The sequence below is a fragment of the Chionomys nivalis genome, chromosome 7 (assembly GCF_950005125.1).
Source record: "Chionomys nivalis chromosome 7, mChiNiv1.1, whole genome shotgun sequence".
NCBI lineage: Eukaryota > Metazoa > Chordata > Mammalia > Rodentia > Cricetidae > Chionomys > Chionomys nivalis.
The window spans coordinates 100,080,785-100,098,194 of record NC_080092.1 but is presented as its reverse complement, the minus strand read 5'-3'; the positions used below and the strand labels follow the sequence as shown (position 1 = coordinate 100,098,194).

Below are 17,410 nucleotides of genomic sequence, written 5' to 3'. Positions count from 1 at the left end.
CTGATAGCACACATGAATATCCTTTGGGGATTATGGCCCACTAAGCCAAGCTGACAGCAAACCATGGCACATGATTAGGTCTGTGGCCCCGAATTTAACAAATGCAGGGAAGTACATACTTGGTTGGATGTTACAAAGACTGGAAGACTTGAACGACAAGATACACAGCCTGCTCATTCCTGTGCATTTATTCTCAACATGGTCACTGCTTTTTATTCTCACATCTCAAAGTGATCATGTGGTACACAAACTGGAAGGCCTTATTTGATCCGCACCTCTGCCATGCCCATGTGCAAACAGAGCACAAGAACAGCACCATAAGGGCCGAGGAAGGATCCACAAAAGCGAATTCATAAAGGAGTTTACTACCAGGCATGTGAATTCATAAAGGAGTTTACTACCAGGCATGTGAATTCATAAAGGAGCTTACTACCAAGCATGGTGGTGCACACTTGTGATCCGAGCACTCGACAGGCTGAGGCAGGAAGAAGACTGCTATGGCAGGTGCTAAGGCCACACAAGACCCTGGCTCTAGAAAGAAAGAAATCAATCTTTCCTGATACAGTCAATTAAAAAAAAGTGTCTCAAAAGCATCTAGAAATATGTGTGTATTCATGAGGGTGTGAGGTGTACATGTGAATGTATTTGTGTGTGTCCGTGTGTGGGTCCACGTGAGAATGTGTTTGTGTGCGCAAATGAATATGCACACATGCATTTAGAGGCCAGAGGATAACCTTACGTGTCCTTTCTTGACCTATAGCTCACCAATAAGACAAGACTGGCTGGCCAGCAAGCCCCAGGGATCTGCCTACCCAGTTCTGGAATTATAATAACATATATCACTACAAGCAACTTTATACATGGGTGCTATAATCAAGCTCAGGTCCACAAACACTTTACTGACTGAGGTGTCTCTGCAACCCCATATCTAGAGATATATATCTATATTGGTTATCTTTCTTTCAAAAACATTTCAACACAAACAAGGCAGGGTTTCTGAAACAGTGAAGACTAGCTGCTGGCCCTTCTTCAGGGTGGCCACTGCTCTGTCCCAACAGAGCAGCCCACAGCCTGCCTTCTGAGCATTGTTTGGGGTGAACACATACACAAGTCCCTCCTTCCCACAACACCAGACTTGCCCTCTTTAGTGAGCTGTGGACACTGGGAAGGCTTCACGGCTTGTGGGTAAGTCACACAGGATTTCCTGTCAGCATGGTGTGGATCAAGCTTCTGCTACACACTCAGGAAACAGAAGCCAATGCTTCACATTTTACTCAGCAGACTGTGACAAAGGAGGTAAAAATAGGTTGAGAGGGAAAGGAAAAGGAAGAAGGGAGAGGAGGAAGAACAAAAATGAAGAGGAAAGTCAGTAAGCAAAAGGGGGAAGCAACTCAACCCTTAAGTCCTCAGCCGGAAACCTCACCCTCTAGGTCCACGCCAAGCCTGGGACCCTCCCACTGACCCAGGCAGGTGAAGTCCTGCTGGAAGATGCCCTCTTGGAATGGGGCAGGTGCAGCAATGGAATTGGCTTTAAACAGTTAGCTATGTTTGTTACTTGGCAAACATCAGTTTTAAGGTATCGGTTTTAATTTTGTTTTTAAAAGTCTGTTATTGGTAATAGCATATAACATCTCTTTAAAAGAAGCAAAAGCTTAATCACCTTCCTTACATATAAAACACCTATGATGGTTAGTTTTTACTTCTCAACTTCCCACAGCCTAGAAGAATCACCTAAGAAGAGGGAGAACATGATTTGAGAAACTGTTTAGATCAAGTTGGCCTATGGAGGACTGTCCTGATTATTAATTGATGTAGAAAGACCCAACCCATGGTAGGCAGTACCATTCCCTTCTCGGGAAGGTCCTGAACTATGTAAGATGAGAAAGCCAGATGCAAGCAAGCAAAGATGTGTCTATTTTCTCTGCTCTTTGATTCCTGCCTTTCTGCCTTCTTCCTGATTGGCTGAAATACAGAGGAGTAAGCTAAGGTAAGTTGCTTTGGTCAAGGTGTTTTTACTACAGCACCAGAACTAGAAGACCTCTTGAAAACACATCCACACAGACACTGGCTTACATGCCGAGGCTTCCTTGAGTGGCTTCTCCTCACTCAGGTACCTGCTGATAATCCCCAAACAAAAACAAGCCTCACTGCACCATCTGCTTCCCTGCTTCCTGAGCCCTGAACCAAGCCCGGTCACCTGCCCTAGATCCATTCTTCTAAAGCAGCGGTTCTCAGCCTTCATAATGCTGCGCGACCTTTTAACACAGTTCCTCATGCTGTGGTGACTCCCAACCATAAAATGATTGTCATTGCTACTTCATAACTGTAATTTTACTACTGTTATGAATGGTAGTGTAAATATCTGATATGCAGGATATCTGATATGTGACCCCTATGAAAAGGTCATTCAACCCAAGGGGTCATGACCCACAGGTTGAGAACCACTGTTCTACAGAAAAGTTGACACACTATGTAACCTGCCCTGGACTCTACGGCACTCGTGTGCTGGTGAGCAGAGATAACGTCCCTGAGTAGAAACAGACATACAAACCCCAAACAAATTACACATAAAACCCACTCTCCAGAGACTGTGACTCTCGTCTCCAGTGTCCTGGGCTAGGTGGGGCATGCAGCACTACGCCCATATCTCAGGCTGAGTGACACCCACTTTGCAGGCCAGAAAGGAAGTGATGCTTCTGCACACCCTACTCTAGCAGCTGCAAATGTTAAGAAGAGCACACGAGAACGGGCACCAGAGATAAAAGTGCGTCAAATCCCGGGCGGACAAGATGAAAAGCAAAGCAAAACAACCCAAGATCCCACCGTGAGAATGGACTTCAGATTCTTCACAACAGCTTCATGACCTCAAGATCTAAAACAATGGGGAAATTTCCAGGGGAAGGGGACTGAAAATGTACTATAAGTAGTACATGAAAGAAAATCATGACAAAATGGACTGCACTGAGAGATCAAGACATAGGGTAAAGCACATTGTATATATCAACAATTTATTATGATCCATTGTTTTAAAAAAAAAAAAGAAGAAAAAGAAAAGGCAGAAGACAAAATCCATTAAAAAAAAAAAAGAACAAAATCCAAACAGGTGGTTTCCAAGAGAAAAGCTCAAGTGAGCAGCACACACAGGGCCTGCCTCACTATTCCCTAGAAACACACAAGACCTCATTCGCCTCACAGGACAGGAAGAGTTTTCTAATGTGAACTCAAGGATTGACAAAGTGCAGGCACACACACACACACAAGAGCGTGCACACACACATGCTCAAGTGCTTGAGCGTCCTGGACACAGAGTATAAAGCAGCAGCTACAGTCCACACACACAGCTCTGTGTGCTGAGAGCCTATATGCAAACATGCAGCGGCCCTGGAAGACAGGGTGGTGGTTCCTGGGAACCATGCCCTAACATGCACCAGCAGGCCAGGCTACTGCACTTCTGAGCATTTAACACAGAGAAATGAACACTCACGTTCAGAGAAAAGACTATATAAGCATCCACAGCAGCTTTATTCATAAGAGACCCCGCCCGATGCCGTCGAGTGAACACGTGCTTACACAACGGCGACCCATCCACACCACAGACAAGACTTGCCAATAAACAGGGACAAATAACAGACAGTGAGGATGAATCTCTGGGAAATTCTGGGGTAAAAAAGACCAACAGCAAAACGTAAGGTACGTGTGACTGTGTACACAGCACTCTTGAAACGTGAGGTACGTGTGACTGTCTACACAGCACTCTTGAAACGTGAGGTACGTGTGACTGTGTACACAGCACTCTTGAAACGTGAGGTACGTGTGACTGGGTACACAGCACTCTTGAAACATGAGGTACGTGTGACTGTCTACACAGCACTCTTGAAACGACAGGACTGCAGAGACAAAGGACTCGATGACTGCCAGACGCTGAGAGCGAGGAGAAAGGAGAGGCCATGCAGTGAAGCGAGGAGAAAGGAGAGGCCATGTCATCCGGGCTGGGGCGCTAGAAAACAGCTTCTGGCTTAAGGTTTTGGTTTAAGACAGGTCTCGCTGTATAGCTCAGACTCTCAGTGCTGATAGAACAGCTGTGTGCCACCACACACGGCTGCCTCAGTGGTTTCTTAAGCTGAGGAAACTGGGGGAAAGATACACGGGTTTCTACTATCCATTAACTGTATATGCCTCTCTAACCATCTTAAATTAAGGGTTTAATTTAAATTAGAGAAGGGGTTGGTCTTTACTATTTGCAAGCTGAAAACTGAAGCTTGATTAGTGACTCCACCTGCTTGTCAACCCCCAGCTCCAGAACATCTGACAGCATCAGCAAAACATGGACGGAACTACAAGACCACAGACTGTATTACCCAGGACCAGCAATACTTCACGCAAACGCTTTTTTTAAAGCCACTGGGCCAGGTGTGGTAGACTATATTACCAGCACTGGGGAGAGTGAGGCAAAATGATCACAAGTCTGGTTAATATTGAAAAGACTGCTTTCAAAGGCCACCCACGTGGCTGGTGTTTTGCTTAGGACACACCCATGAGTGGGCCATCACAGGGGCAGACTGGGAACCTTGGCTGAGAGTGGCAGGAACTCCCAAAGAGCCATCTTAGCACACCTGCTAACTGCCCCGGCCCAATGATGACATATCTGTTGCAGCGGGTAGCACACAGTCAGGCATGAAGAATGTGTCCAATCCTACAGGATTTTATTCTAGAATCACAGGGAACGCTGTCATTAGCAACTTAGCTCCTGGGGCAATTTTCTGCATCTTTGCCTCTTCCACCCAAAGACTAGCTCATTATTTTCTTTAATGACTATTATCTAAATTTATGAAGACTGAGAAAATTACTTTAACCACTTTTTAATGCAAATATATTTTATAGGTTCTTAATATTTAATTACAATTCAATGGTGCTCTCACTAAAGCAACTCTCAGCCAGCGTTTAATGTCTGCACGGAATGCAAGCTCGGAAAGTTCAGTTCCAGCCCCATTACCTTTCTAAAGAAATAAGTCTTTTCTGACCCAATATGTCCGCTTCTTCTCTTAGTGAACACGACTTACCACACATCCGTGAGTTAATGTAACTGTCTGATGGGGTGACACACAGGCTCACACTCACTTGTTTAAGCCTCTAATTCCTTTACCCTCCGTGTCTTAGAGTGAGACAGCGACCCAAAGGACAAGGCAGACGAGCAGCTGCCCAAGGAGGCGTCTATGAACTCCCGCTTACAGGTGCTCTGTAAAGTCAGCTCACCAGGCCCCATCTAGAAACAATGTGGACACCCTTGCCTGCCTTCTGGAGCCGGGAGTTATGGTGCATGCCAGGCAGAGGTATACCCATGACAAGCACCCAGTTAAGTCTCTAAGGAGCCTTTTAGGGCAATACCACTTCCTATGTGTTGTCCACCTTATGGCTGGGGAAGCTGTGCCATCAAGGGTGACTCCGCTGGGCTTGTGCAGGCCCCACAACACACACCTGCTCCCCGGCTGGCTTTACCCCGTATCCTCCCAGTGCAGTAACCACGCACCCTGAGCCCTGCTGAGCCCCCTGTGTCGTCAGTGGATCATCAAGTCAGGAATACAGGGGCGGGAGGTCCAGCACCACCACTGTACAACAAACAATAATCAACTTTCTCCCCATCGTTCCTTTAACTCCTCAACAGAGGCATCAACCCTAGCAATTACCGCTTCCCGTTTAGCTCACGCTAATGCTTGGTTACAAACCATACCTGCCGCTACACCTCTCTGGGAAACCCATGGCTGTACAGACGTTCCTTAGCCACTTTAATACTTCCTTGATAGGTTTCTCTTTGCTTGACAAAAAGACAAATTAGATTTTAAATTATTTTCAATTTTACTCACCAAAGCCCACAGGTCAGATGGTCTGGATAAAAGTGAAACTATTCTTGTGGAATGAAATGATTTCATGATGATAACACATGGCGTAGAGCTGGGGATGCAGCTGAGCTGGAAGAACACTTGGCTAGGCTAGTATGTAAGAGACCCTGGGGTCAATACCCAGCACCGGGAATGATGGCACACACGTCATCCCAGCAATGTCAGGAATTCAAGCTCATCCTCGGCATAACAAGCACAGATTGGCTACAGTAGATGCTGTCTTTAGAAAAATACAAAATAATAAAATGCAGCAAATGTGACGAGAGAGGCAGCACAATTAGCCGCCCCTACGGTTCCTACATTCCTCACATATCAGAGAAACCCAACGCCTAAGTGTGGGAAGGAGTGGGTACAGAGCAACTACTCAGGACAGTCATCAGCTCAAGGAGGTCACCACTTCAGCCATTTCCACAAAAGCAGGTACAGTGAAGGAGACCCAAGTACAGAAATGGAAGCTTCTGGATGCAGCAAACCAGCAGCATGTCTGGTGCAGGAGCCCAGTGCCACCAGAGAGAGCAGAGCAGGCTCCACCTACAGTGCAGAGCAGCAAACTCCTGCACGCAGATGGACAAGCATCGCCCTGCTGCTGAGCTGTGCAGTGCACACAGTTCTAGGCTTCCTGCGGCTGACAAAAATGCCTCCCAAGGCAGCAGTAGCTACTGGTTTATGTTCCCCATCCAGGGGTCCCTAGCACTCATGTTCCCCCACACCTTACTGATCCTTGGGGCCACACCGGAAAGCTCTTCCCAGCCTGTGAGGTGAATGAGACATTATGTGCAGATCCACAAACTACCAGACTCATTGTCCGTGACTGATCAAACACAGCTGCTGAACAAGTGTGCGTGACCACAAAGCTGAAATGTAAAGGACCTCCAGGAACACAGAGCGTGCCAGCGCCTCTCACAGAGCAGCAACGCTCCTTCAAACGAGAATGTTATTGAGGATTCTCACTCCGATAAGCTGTGTGACCTTCTAGTCTTAATTCCCTTGTTGTCTGCAAGTACGAAGCAATGAAAGAACACAGCATCAAAAGAAGCTCAAGGGCTAAGGAGATGATCAGTCAGGAAAGTGCTGTACAACCAGGAGTTCACTCAGCAGAACCCACAGAAAAGCCAGGCAGGTGGAGTGTCTGTACCCAGCACAAGGGAGCTGAGGTGTGGAGCCGAGTCTCAGTCCCATGTCAGTAATATATTCCAGCTAATAAAGAATGAATGAATGAATGAATGAATGAATACACATAGATAAAATATGGGTGACACCTGAAGATCAACATAAAGAATGTCCTCTGACACACACACCACACACACATCCCAAATAAAAATCTGTAGAGTAGCGCAAGCCAAGAATAGCAGAGCACATCTATGATTTCATAGCAGAGCACACCTATGATGCCATAGTGAAACATGCCTATGATGCCATAGCGGAGCACGCCTATGATGTCATAGCAGAGCACGCCTATGGTGCCATAGCGGAGCACGCCTATGATGTCATAGCAGAGCACGCCTATGGTGCCATAGCAGAGCACGCCTATGATGTCATAGCAGAGCACGCCTATGATGTCATAGCAGAGCATGCCTTGATGTCAGTACTTAGAACACTGGGGCAAGAACATCAAGAGTAGGGCTGGAGAGATGGCTCAGAGGTTAAGAGCATTGCCTGCTCTTCCAAAGGTCCTGAGTTCAATTCCCAGCAACCACATGGTGGCTCATAACCATCTGTAAAGGGGTCTGGTGCCCTCTTCTGGCCAGCAGGCATACACACAGACAGAATATTGTATACATAATAAATAAATATTTAAAAAAAAAAAAAAAAGAACATCAAGAGCATACCACCCCAAGCTACATAGCAAGTTTGAGACCAGCCTAAGCTACACAGTGAGGCCCTGCCTCAGAAAACTAAGGACTGGGACTGTGACTTATTGGTAAATTATCTGACTAGCATATTCAAGGTCTAATAATCCACCACAGAGAGACAGGTGGGGGTATGCACAAGTGCTTATCTTGGGCTCCCTTACAGTTCATCGTGAAGAGAAGGCCTCTGTGTCTTTTGAAATGCCTCTTAGAGTACACTAAGCTTTACTCCTCTTTCCGGTCCCCTATATCAAATAGCGCTATCGAACTTGATTACGTCACCTGGCTTTCTTTGATTAATAATATCTACTGCCACATGCTACACATAGACGAATCTAGGAAGCGGCTTTTACCAGCTCCAAATAATCACTGCTTCCAACTGTAGGGTTCCCAAAGGCAACCTTGTTTAGGCTCTGACTTTCCACCATGGCACCCAATCCCATCTCCACCCTCTGACCTTCTCATCATCCCATTTCCTTCCAAACGCTGTGACTGATGTTTCCCTCCTCTTAGCAAGACTCAGCCTCCTCATTTCTCTCCTTGCCAAGGCCTGGGGCTTTACTGTCCACACAGGGTCGGTGTCAGGTCACGGGATGCTTGGTACTTTTCTGCTCATTTGTTCTGAGTGTATTCATCTTACACTTGGTCTGAGCTATGTTTTCACTTTCTTGAAAATTCCCTCCAGTGTCAAACCAACCAAATACAAAGCCAAACAAAACCAGCTCAGGATAAGGATTGCTCAGTGTAACGTGGCCCTTTACACTGCCTCCCAAAGAGCCAGGAGGACAAAAGTCTCTGGGCCTAAAGACAACAGCTCTAAAATACAAGCACCTTCATCTTTTAAGACTGAATTATATTTCACTTTTAGTGAAACTGTGCAAGGGGACCAAGTCCAGCTGAACTCCCAAATTCTCATACCAACCTCCATTTAAGTCCATTTAAATGAGACAATTGTATCAGTGTTATCAAGATTAAAATGCTGGAGGTCCCTCTAAGATGAGTTTAAAATGGGAGCTCCTAACAACCAACACAACTGTGAAGAAAGAGAAACACATGGATGACCGAGAAGTGGTAGAATGTAGGCCTGGGCATCCTCCTCTTTAGCACTGAAGGCCCCTTCCCACGGCCCCACCCCAGACACATCCCTCCCAGCCTGTGCCCCAATTCTAAGGCTCAGACACGAAAGCAAATATCTGAAGAAGAAAAAAAAAGATGGAGCTTCGTGGTACCGAGGTAGAAAGAGTAGAGAGAAAATTCAAGACAAAATACTGTAATTAGCGTAAACCGGTGTAACCAGTAAGATAAATGTGCTTCTCTTCCCATCTTCACACTGGCAGATGCTGATGACCTGCCGGCCCAGCTAGGTAGAAGAACGAGGACGTGGCAGGAGACATAAGCAAAGCCCACAGTCACCCCAGTGCAGGCTGCTTCACTGCACTTCCCAGTCCTCAGCTTCAGGGAAAACAAGAGTGACAGCCACACCATCCGGCTGAAACTTAAATCCAAAAGAGCAATGTCGGAGTTATAGCTCACAAAGCCCCCAACAAGGCAACCCCCAAACACTGTGCCCCAACTGCTGCTGGCCCACGGTGAAGAAGTGAAGACAAAGCAGGTCAGATGGGTCTGCTGATCGTCCCACACCAAGACCTAGGAGAGCTGCCTTTGTGAGGCCCTGAGCACTGGAGCCCCAGAGTCGGGCCACAGCGCATCTGAGTTAGAAATGCCGACATGCCAAAGCAGCGCTAACTACCCACCAGCTTCTGCACTCCTCTTAGCAACAGTCCAGCAACCTAGCACTGGAGTCTAGATAGCCATCTGTCCTGCCGCTCCTTTAGAGACTGTTCACTGTCTCAAAGGGACACACGTGGGTTCTCACATCCAGTCAAAGAAGCGTGAAAGGACTAGGGCACCGCCCTTGACCGTCCTGAAATGCTAGACTTTCCCTGAGACAAGCTCTCTGTGTAACCCAAAGCGAGCACAAACTTGGGATCCTCTCTCTTCCTCGGGTTTTCTAAAGGCTTGGCTTTCTATCTGTTTGGCTTTGACTTTATTTCTATTTAGTAAAACTAAACATGGGGGTGTAAGAAGGTTTTTTCTTTTACACAGTCAGAACATCCATCAGCATCTCAACCAATGCACCAGCAGAAACACTGAATCCTTGCCTACCTCAAGACAACAATTTGAGAATGGGAGATTGATAGGTCCTATGAAGGTAAAAGAAAACAAAAATTAAGGTTGGAGTATGCTTCTCTGTGTTCCTGGACACCTCTCACACCCAGGCAGCAAGACAGGCCATTCAGTTAGAGCAGCTGAAAAGACGAGAAGGCTGCCGATGTGTGTGCTGGCCGTGTCCTCCATCGTCCTGGCCGTGTCCTCCATCATCCTGGCCCTGCTGCCCCTTTTCCCTGCCTGGCCCCTCTCCCCCTTCTTCTCTTTCCCTGTGCCCCCTTAGGCACACACAGCAGCCAAGGCATTGCCTGAGCACTTCCTGAAGGTTCTCACAAGTGCCTGACTTTTGAAATATGCTGCATAAGCCAAAACTTCAGCAAGGGGGTGGCTGTAACAGTGAGAGCTACTGCACGGGGCTGTGTCCGCATGCTTCAGGGGAGATCCCACCCCCAACCAGAGTTACCATGGAACTCGGTGCAGCCAGTTTATTAGAGCCGCCACCTTCAGAAACCAGGGGAAGAGCCAGTGTGTGATAGATATTTTTAATTAAAATCTTCAATTTTCAGTTCACTGTGCACCATCCTCAGACAATCTCTTCCCTCAGCATCCCAGGTTTCTAAGATTTCTGATCTTAGGAAAAAGGGAGACATTGCAATGGACCAGATTTGCCTCAGGAAAGCACAAAGTTCTACAAAACAAACACCTCCTCAATCATCAGCAACCACCAACACGACACAGAAACAAGTCTGCCTCTGCTGGCCAAAAATGCCAATATCCAACCAAAAAGAGAGCCCCTATAAAACCAACTACCAGGCACCATCATCTCTTGCATGAACCAGAATTTCTCAGCAACTTTCTGGTCTTAAACAACCCCTTATGCTCTTAACAATTGTACAGAACTGAACAGACAGCTCAAACAAGGAAACACAAGTGAAAAAAAAATGATTTTAAAGTATTCAACATTGAGATCAACACCTTGGTCAGTACAGTTCTCATCAAAGAGTCAAAAACAGAGGAGAGGGTGGTGGGGTAAAAATTAATACAACCACTACGGAAATCAGGTTGGAGATTCCTCAAAACAATTACAAAATACTACCATATGACCCTGCTATTTCACTCCTGGGCATATACCCAGAACTCCACAGGCCCTACCTACCACAGACATATATCTGTGCCCCATGTTTATTGCTATTCACTATAGCAAGGAAATGGAACCAACCTAACTGTCTATCAACTGACAAATAAAGACAATCTGGAACATATATAAAATGGATACTATTCAGCTCTTTAAAACAAATCACAAAATTAGCAGGGAAAATAATAGATGAATAATATTAAATGAGGTCATACAATCTCAGAAAGAAAACACACGTGCTCACTCTTGTGGCATCTACCTACAGTGTATGAAAGTAAATAAATGTGTCTGTGGGTAAGAACAAGCAAGGCTGAGCTGGGTGAGGCGGAGGGACAGAATACAGGGAACACATGAGCTGTAGCAGAAGATATAAACTAACGTTGTTCTAGCTTTAGCTGTCACAGTTCTGTTTTCTGTGATGATAAGTGCGTAAGATGAAGGTTCAAACAAAGCCCCACAGCTTCGGAGCAGCTGCTCTAGCTGCCCTGGAGCTCACTGATGCGCAGGCTGAGTGTCTGGGCAAGTGTCTGGGTGACCACATTGACCTACCTGCATGGCATGTCTTTTTTTAAGGTCTTTTTCTTCTTCAATTTTCAATGACTCCTTTTTATTTATTTTCTTTGATGTGCACTGGTGTTTCACCTGCATGTGCATCTGCGTGAGGATGCCGGGTCCTCTGGAACCGGAGTTAGAGACAGTTGTGAACTGCCATGTGGGTGCTGGGAATTGAACCAGGGACCTCTGGAAGAGCAGCCAGTGCTCTTTTGTTTTTTGTTTGTTTGTTTTTTTAAAAAAAGATTTCTTTATTATGTAGACATACACCAGAAGAGGATGCCAACCAGATCTCATTACAGATGGTTGTGAGCCATTATGTGACCGCTGGGAATTGAACTCAGGACCTCCGGAAGAGGTCAGTGCTCTTAACCGCTGAGCCATCTCTCCAGACCCAGCAATAAAATAAAAATAGTAATTTTTATTTTAAAAAGCTATACAGGCCCCTAAAACCTTCTACAAATTACTGCTACCAGCATTCACCATTGTAGAAATTAAAATGAATATTTTTTCACTTTCACTAAGTCATTTCAAATTACTAACAGTCTATTGTGAAAATAAATGACATTTTTTTCAAAAAAATAAATTTTGCCAAATAAAAACTTTTTGTGTTAAGAATGATTGTTTCTCATTTTCTGCAAATTTCTTCAAGACCTGGCTTAACGGGCATTCTGTCTTTGCTTCTGTAGTCAATCTGTCCCTGCTTGGCACAGTCTGCTATTTCTGCTCAAGTTACAGAGAAAAGTCCCCATGTTTGAACATGGAGGTGGTACTTGCTGACCTTACAAAAGCCTCAGCAGGCTGACACTCTCCAGAGTCACCTTTCAAACCTGTGGCGCATCTCTATCTGCTGCTCGCATATTGCTAACAGACTGCACAGGTCACCAGGAAGTCACTGCGTTGCAAGGATCACCCAAGGCTGACGGAGATCACGACAATGTCAAATATTCATCACTGTCACCAGCTACAGATCAAAGGGACTCCAGGCACTGGGAGCCAACAAATTCACAAGGAAGACACAAGGTTTCAGAATCCTTGCCCTCTCAAAGCATACCTTCAGCACTGTCCTTGTGCCACTACGGAGGCCTTGGGGTGCACACCCCACTCCCCTGTGAACCATAAAGCAGTTGTGGTACCACTGCCTAAACCCACCCTGCTCCCTGACTCGCGATGCAAAGCTGAGTCCAAGCTCACTCACTCAACTGTTAGGCTGCTCAAGGCTACAGCTGCGCAGCCTTCTAGGCCTCAAGGTCTGAGATAAGGAGATAAAGAAAACCCGGTAGGACAACAGGAAGCTGCCTGGCCCTGGCAGTGAATGGACAGCTATCTTCACAGCACAAGAGGAGACCACGGCTGAGAATGAGTGAAACCAAACCTGAAGAAGGCAATCAAGACCAGAAACTGGCCAAGCAGAAGGAGACACACAGAAAGGCCAAAGTCCCCATGGTTCCCTGGCCAAGACTCTCTAGAAGTCTCTCTACTGATTCCCTCTCCATGCTCACAATCCCCCAGCCTTCTCTCTCGGCAGACTGATCATCAAGTTCCGAGCAGGTGTGTATGGATACATAACAGCCTGTCTCACGTACACCAAAATAAATTAAAGCTCCAAAAGAATACAGATTTTTAAAAATATACTGAACAGCTATAGCCGCTAACTTTTTTAGCTAATACTTCAAAAGGACAAATTTCTAGAGAAACATAACCAAAACTGACTCAAGAAGGCATAGCAGACATGAAACCTCCCATAGCCATTTAAAATCAAATCATAATTATTAAAAAAAAAATCATTCCACAGGAAAAAACCTCAAGACCCACATGGCAAGTTCTACAAATGTTGCTGAAAGTCTAAAGACAGAAGAAACAGAAAAAAAAAATTCTCCGAGCTCCCAGTTCTAGAGTAGCACAGCCTTGTTATTAAAACACAATAAACTGTCAAAAGGTGGACCTGGGCTGCTACGCAAGAGAGATTCTGGAAGGGAGGAAGCTAACTTTTAGTAGTGCGGCAGAACCTTTGCCAAGGGCCAGGTTAAGCGCAGGCCAGGCCCATGATTAAGAACAGCGTGCCCTGTGGCCTGCACACACGCTGCTGAGCTCTGCACGCACTGCACTGCATCAGCGAGGGTGAAGGGCACAACCACAGAGCTCAAACCCAATCACACAGCTCTTGCAGCAAGAAAGGAGGGCTTCTGTAATCTGATGAAGACAGTCCAGAAATACCTAGTAGAAAGTCTTATACAATAGTAAAAACTGAACCTGTGATGTGCACAGTCATCCCTGCCCACGGGAGGCTGAGGCAGAGGACCACCTCGAGCTCAAGGCCAGCCTGGGCTGGAAAGACCCTAAGGCAAAAAGGGAAAGAGTAAACAGTGATCACTTTCCCCGCCAGAGGAGAAGCAGTTCTGGAGGCCTCATTCTGCAACACTATTGGGGGAGTTTGACAGAGACTCGCAGGAAAGAAAAGGAAAAGAAGGGAGGGGGGGTGTCAAGTGACGGGAGAAAACTGCCATTATCTGCAGAACACTGCGCCTGTCTCCAGAAATCCAAACAAATATGTAGACAAACACTGTATTCCTAATCTACAAAACAAACAAAAGAGGAAAAATTTCTAGGAATTGTCTAGTAGAAGATATGAAGGGCCTCTACAAGAAAAATTAAAAAAACTTGCAAATGTGAAGAGGTGAAGTCTCCACCTGAACCATCTCTCAGCAAACAGATGTACTCAGTACACAGCCAAGCCAGGCTGGCGCTACAGACGGCCCTGCAAGACACATGGATCTGCTCGGGCACAAACGAAGCTGGCCTTGGCCTCACCCACAGGCAAAGACTACAGTTACTAACCACAGCCTGTCTCTGTAATTCATCCTCCAAGCTGGTGAACACCTCTGAGAGTGACAAGGAAGTCACACACAAAAAAAGGATGGCCTGGGCTCACTGAGACCACTGTCACCCTGATTCAGGGGCTAAATGTGAGCCACCATGTGGTTGCTGGGAATTGAACTCAGGACCTTTGGAAGAGCAGGCAATGCTCTTAGCCACTGTCAGGGGCTAAATGTAAGCAGCAAAACTATGAAGCTCCCTGGCATTTGGGAGACAGAAGCAGTGGATCTCTGTAGGTCCTAGTCAGCCTGATCTACACAGCTAGTCCAACTCAGCCAGTCAGCCAGCCAGGGCCAAAGACCCTGTCAATAAAAGCAACTATCAAGGAGTAAGAGACATAGAACAAAATTCTGACTCATGGTGGGAAGAGAGCTTAGCAAACGCATGAGCCCCCAAACCTAAGTATACAGATCCGTGGCAGCAGAGCTTGTTTCTGTTATCAAAGGAGACCCTGAGAAGACTAAGCTCTCACACCCACAGAGAGAAAGGACACAGCAGAACTCCTCTACTCACCAGGAAAGGGTGGCTCCTGGATGGCTGCAGCCAGACAGCACTAGCCAATAGCCAGACAGCTTGTAGGAGGGCATTCAGATCATTACAGTCAATAGCGGGGATACCCAGCATCTCCCACTGCTGTCACCAAGTCCCTGTGACTGAGTCAGGCACTCCCATGCTCACTCAGCATTTTTCAGCAGCCTGGAGATGGAAGTGACCTAAGTGCCCAACAGCGGGCAAACAGGCAAAGGAAATGTGATCTGGACAAACACCAGGTATGGCAGAGCCACAAAAAGGAAATCAAGGTGCGAGAACACAGCAATCTGCAGGGCATCATGCTCAATGAGTAAGGCGAGCACAGGAAGGTAAACACCACGACCTCACTTTAGCGAGGCATGTAAACAGTCAGAATCTGCAGCGGCCCACAGGGGCTGGTGCGACACTGGTGGGCAACAACACAACGGAGCGAGTTAGGAGATGCGCTGGCAGCGGTGGGAATGTCCCGCCTCTGGAGACACTGAGAAAACGCCGGTGTTTTGCTGGGTTTGTGCTGTTGTTGTACAATGTTTGTTTAAACCTGGAGCCTTCCACACAGTAGGCAAGCATTCTACCGAGCTGCATCCCAGTCCACAAGAGAGATTTTAAGTGTCTTTGAATAACAGGCATTTATCAGAGTGCCTCAATCACTCCAGTGTACATACACAAACATCATGGCCCATAAAAGAATACATTGAAAAGAAAAAATGTAAAACCACAACAGGAAACCTACTCACATGGATGACCGCAGTAATAGTAGAGTGCTGCTTGAACAGGTGCCCAGAACCACAAAAACAACCTGCAGGCGGAGGCAGAGTAAGTCAAGCAGCCTTTACCTTTTAAAACCAAACCCTGCATGCTGGAGACTCCAGTACCCAAACACCCTCAGCAAAGGTCATAAAATGTTCCTATCAGTATTACTGACACCTGCAAACGTCCAGCACTGTGGGACAAAGGACCGTGCGGCTTCTGCTTGTGGTCTCCATGGTACAGGATAGGGACCCACAGCAGGGGCAAGAAAGATGTCTCAGCAGTTAAGAGTACCGGCTGCTCTTTCAAAGGACCCAGGTTCAATTACTAACACCACTTATAACCATCTGTAACTCCAGTCCCAGTGATCCAATGCCCCCTACTGGCCTCCAGATGTGGTACAGACATACAGGCAGACTAAACACCCAAACACAAAAAATAAATAAAATTCCACATGAGGCAAAGCTATCAATCTCACTTAGAGAAGAATTGAAAAAAACTGTCAGAAAACTAAGGCCTTGGAGAGAGAGCTACATAAGCCAAGTCACAGCCAGGAATGACCAGGCACACCAGGCAGTGCATATGGCCTGACCACGGCCACCGGCTGCTGTCCCAACCCTCTCTCACTGTGTACTGCTACGTGCATCTCTCCACACATCTGACACTTATTTTAAATCCATGAAGATTAGTAACAGATGAAGCAGTCTCTGACAACTTAATCTTTTCTTTTAACACACATTTCGGAGGACAGCATTCTGCTGGGGACTTTCACACGACTGTGCCTGCCACTACACTAAGATCTGGTGTGAGGCATGAGGACATCAATGTCAAGAGAAGACACATTCCAGGCAGACCCCAAAGAGTGCACAGCCCTTCGACACTGGAGCCTGCAGTCTGTGAACAGGCCCAGGTGTCCTAAGACAGGAACATGCAAATACAAACAGGGCAAGAGGAGGAGAAAGGGAACCGGGGAGAGGGCAGCTCTCACCTGCAAACTTCCCTGCAGGCCCCGCTCAGAGCCTGAAGCAACGCCCTGGACCATGTGCACACCGAGTGAAACTTCATTCTTAATGCTTTCTGAAAAGGGAACATGGGGCTGAGATTTAGTCACACAGAAAGTAAGCTGAAAAATTAGACAAGCACATCTCGAAGGCAACGCTGCCCAGTGCACCACCTGAGACCGTGACAGCACCTACATGAGGGATGAGGGATGCCCTGGACAGGCAGAGGCAGCCAATCAGTTCAGCAGGTCTCAATCTAGCGAGGTCTGTGACAAGTCACGTGTGGATTTCTGTCTTCCGGGCTCAGTTTCGGAGAAAAATAGGCCGTGTAGAGCTGGATCTGCAGGGAGACCAGGCTGGGTGAAGCAGAAGTTAACGTATGGCTTCCCAGTCGAACGACACAATTAAACCCGTGCCAGGAACAGAGGATTTATGCCCTCCCAGGCTGTGCACATCCTCGCCAGGCCCTCCATCTGCCTGAGTGCCGAGCGCCACTGCCACGCTACACACAGCAGCACGGCATGATTGATGCCGGAACATCGGTTCACAGTCTCTCCAGGCGGGAACGCTCGCGTGAGGACGACAGTGAACCGTGTACACACCCGGAGTACACTACAAACTTTAAACCTCTGCTCACCAGATGTTCTC

At 46.8% G+C, this 17,410-nt stretch overlaps 1 protein-coding gene across 2 annotated transcripts in view; it reads right to left on the bottom strand.

Annotated features, from left to right (window-relative positions):
- Positions 1 to 17,410, bottom strand: part of Rptor (regulatory associated protein of MTOR complex 1) — a 301,243-nt gene that overhangs the window by 247,151 nt on the left and 36,682 nt on the right. Inside the window, exon 1 of one of the 2 annotated variants that reach the window (XM_057774579.1) lies at positions 5,862 to 5,881. The exons of the other annotated variant lie outside the window; for it this stretch is intronic. The gene's annotated coding sequence lies outside the window, so the exon portion shown is untranslated. Of the gene's footprint in view, positions 1 to 5,861; positions 5,882 to 17,410 lie in introns of those variants that run through there. 2 annotated transcript variants of the gene reach the window in all.